A 4,207-nucleotide genomic window follows, 5' to 3' on the forward strand; every position below is an offset into this window, starting at 1 on the left:
CGCGATTTTTACTTCTAATCGATAGGTGCTGCGTAGCTTTTCTATCGAGCTTCTCTGGAAATTGAAAAATTCCTGAAGATCAAATTACGAGTTCATTCCACCGAATATACGCTTCGAAAGATTCGAATGTTTTCGACGCGCGAAACTTTTTCAAGATGAAGCCGAGAAGGTTACAGAAACGTCGTAAATGAAGATAGAAAAGAATGTTATTGTAGCATCGCCTTCGTTGGAATACTGGCTTACTGGAAGGCGCAATTAACGCGTTTTAATCAAAAGAAACTCCACAATCGCAGTTCGATTCGAATCGATCATTATCGAACGGAGCTCTTTGAACGATTGCCTGTTCGACTCTAGGAAAGAGGAAATCGATAAAACAACCAGTTCAAGATGTCACAGAAGAGGTTATAGTGCTTTTCTCAATTTATCGGTATCGTACTAAATTTCTGTTTTCTCTTTACAAAAACAATTACTCACACAACATTGTGCTACGTGAATGTAGATCGAAAACGTATATATGTTCGTACGTAGAGGAGTAATTTAATTCGCTTAGAAAGAAATTTTTCGGAACGTGACAAAAATTTCTTTTGAATTCTTACATATTGAAAGAAATTAAGAAAGAGGCAAACTTGAAAAAACAAAAAACGAAAAACGTCACAGAAGAGGAATTATTCGCGTAGAAAGAAATTTTTCCGAATACACGAACATAAGTACGTGGTGTAACTTTCGAGTAATATCGAAATACTGTTATCATTCGCTCCCCGTCAATTACGAAGGTGCCAGTACCGTTTTGTTAATTGTGCACGGACTTTATATTACGCTGAATTCCGTGTTGCTTTCACCGTTCGTTGATTCCTTTTCGTACGAAAAGATACGTCTTGTTTTTCTTTCAAAGTTGATCCCAAAGCAATGGTAGCCCGAAATGTTACAGTGATATCGTTAAGACTGCCCGCTTAACTTCAGCCACATGAATGTACAGAATCTACGTCAATTTATCGTTTTAGAGCAGAGCTGCTTAATTTCTTGCTCACGAGCAAATTTCCCCTCCCGAGGTTCCCCCACTATGCGCTACGACACGCAGAATCTGTAGAATAAACCAACGGCAGTCGCTGGAGTGTGGTGGGAGGACTCCTCGCGTCCTCCTCCCGCCGCGTCGCAACTCGAGCGTGACCATCACACAATCGTCGCATAGTGGGGGAACCTCGGGAGGGGAAATTTGCTCGTGAGCAAGAAATTAAGCAGCTCTGCTCTAAAACGATAAATTGACGTAGATTCTGTACATTCATGTGGCTGAAGTTAAGCGGGCAGTCTTAACGATATCACTGTAACATTTCGGGCTACCATTGCTTTGGGATCAACTTTGAAAGAAAAACAAGACGTATCTTTTCGTACGAAAAGGAATCAACGAACGGTGAAAGCAACACGGAATTCAGCGTAATATAAAGTCCGTGCACAATTAACAAAACGGTACTGGCACCTTCGTAATTGACGGGGAGCGAATGATAATGAGATAACGTGTTTATTTAAAAAAAAAAAAAACCACTTATAACACAATCATGATTTTCTTGCACCTATTCGATCATATGTAACTTTGCTAAAAATTGTTCGTTGCCTTCTAAAACTGTTGAATTATACAGCACAGTTCGTAACAATATACAGGGTAGGCGAACTAATTGTCTTCTCTAGCTACGGTGGTACAAGACAATTTTTATGCGTAATTTAAATGATTTGATTTAAATGTAAAGGTAAAAAAATGAAAGGAAGTTTCACATTTGATTTGAAACTTTGAAAATCCTTTTAAGGTCGTATTATTATGCATGTTTAAATGCACATTAATATCTGCTGGCCCAAATTTTCTCGTATCATCGTAGCTATAGAGAAGATAATTAGGTGACCTGTTTTACGTGGCTCACCCGGTGTGTAAGTTTTATTTTTATTTAAGAAACGAAAACAACGTATTGACCTGCTCTGTCGATAATTATCGGAAGCGGACATAATCCTGTGCGCCTTTTTGGCGAATTTTCTTGTCAAAGAAATGAAAAATACGTTATGGGGCATCTACTTCCGGAAACATTGTTTAACTAATTTCGTTTAAAAAATTGAGAAAAAGGTGTTACTATTTGTTAACAAATCTTACAGTTTCGTTAAGCTGTATAGTTCAATTTTTTTTTTATCATTCCTATATTTATCCCAGTCGAAGATGTAAAATACACCATACAAATTTTATTGCAAAATCGAAGCACAAAATTAAATCACAAACACAGAATGGTCCATCACAAAACCGTGCAAGTGCAATTAAATACATCTTTTATAACAGAGATATGAAAAAGCATTCGAGACAAAGATCGAGTACAAAGATCAATTTCTCAAAGCCATCTGTTCTCATGAAATAACCACAGAACCATAAAACCATATATGTACGTATGTTTTCGTTCAGAAAATTGAATACTCAATGGAAAGATTATTGAACTACATCAGTTTTTACGATAATTCATCGACGATAATATTTGCGTGTTCGTTAATATGAAAGTACCATAACAGACGTAATGTTACTCCTTTCTCTTTCTTCGAAAAGAAGAAAAAAAAACACAGAAACTGATTACTATTTCTTATTCCGGCGTCGCGTGTTATGAAGATGGCAAATCACGGATTAATTAAGAACACGTATTTACCAGCTATCGAGAAACGCGCATATACATATTGTTGTCACTGCCCTCCAAACTCTCTATCTGCATATCCTTCAATATACTGACGACTAACGTTTATATTAAACTAATTACCTTCTAATAAAATATCTTACCGAGTAAAATGTTACTCTCAACTAATTTAAACATAACGCATTAAATCTCGAAGTTAAGTGTGTCGCGAGTAACATATTTAAACTTACTTATTAATGCGTAGCGCGGCCATAAAGAAAGTGTAAAAAAAAAAAACCGAGAAAAAATATGTATGAGAGAAACAGAAATACGAGAACAAGAGAGAAAACGATGCAATAAATGTATGTATGTATGCATGCATGCATGAATATGTGTATGCGCGTGTGTGCGTGCTTGTGTGTGCATGCGTGCGTGCGTGTGAATGGTGTGTGCAAGAAGAAGAGTGAGAACACGCGTGTGCGCACGCGAAGAAAGAGAACGCGTAATAAATATTAGCGATCTGAGAGTCGTTGAATATGTAGTACGCAGACGAAAAAAGAAAAGAATAAAAAAAAGAAAAAAATAAGCTCATATACAACTCTATCTATAGAGTCGCTATAGCTAGATGGAATTATATTTTACAATTGTACAGTCAATATACATATGAGTGCACTAAACTGATTCAGTCTATATGTAGATAGTGAAAGTCAATCTTTTCATGGACAACTTGGATAGAGGCAAACTGTATGAAACGGGAAATAATAAGAATAATATTAATAAAACAGTGTTAGCGGTAAAATTTTGCAAGACTCGGATCGACAGTGGTCGCGGGATATTTTTGTTCTTTAATAAGCTGAAGCTCCCGATTTTTACACGTATATATATATGTGTGTCATGTATAATAAAATTGGAGTGCGTACATCGGAAATTGATCTCCCTCGGACAGAAAAGGGTACACATTCATTCACATATGCGCGCATGATGTACTTATGTACGTGTTCAGACGTACAGTATTGTCGCATTAACTGGCCGCGGCTCGGGACCACATCTGGCCAGCAATCAAGGGAGGTAGAGTTCTAGGAAATCCCGGGTATGTTTCTTCTCCATTGAGTGCGAGTGGGATACGGATACCTGATACGAAACATCGAGGTCCTTGTTTAGTTTAGATACGTAACGCCGAAGGCTCACTCCACGAAGCCAATTCCAAGAACTAGTGGGGATAGCAACGGCCAGCTAGCAAGGAAATCACGGTCAGCTAACACGACAGTACTGTATATATATATATACATATACATATGCAATTGATATATGTATGTTCCCTTGCGACCAGAGAGAAAGGGAAAACGATCGAGCCGATTTCAAGCCAGCTTTTTCCTTTTCGGGAACTTAATGCGGATATGAGCCAAGTATATAAGATGCGAGCTGTAGTATAAATAATGCATTTAGATTTTTTACATGTCAAATGCGAAGCCTCCTGTGCCATTTCGTTAGAATTCCCGATTTATAAACGCGCGATTCTTCGATGCCACAATGTAACACGATCGAACCACGCAACTAATTTGCATTTTCTTTCG

Source organism: Habropoda laboriosa, unplaced genomic scaffold, assembly GCF_001263275.1.
Source record: "Habropoda laboriosa isolate 0110345459 unplaced genomic scaffold, ASM126327v1 scaffold106, whole genome shotgun sequence".
In the NCBI taxonomy this organism is placed as follows: domain Eukaryota; kingdom Metazoa; phylum Arthropoda; class Insecta; order Hymenoptera; family Apidae; genus Habropoda; species Habropoda laboriosa.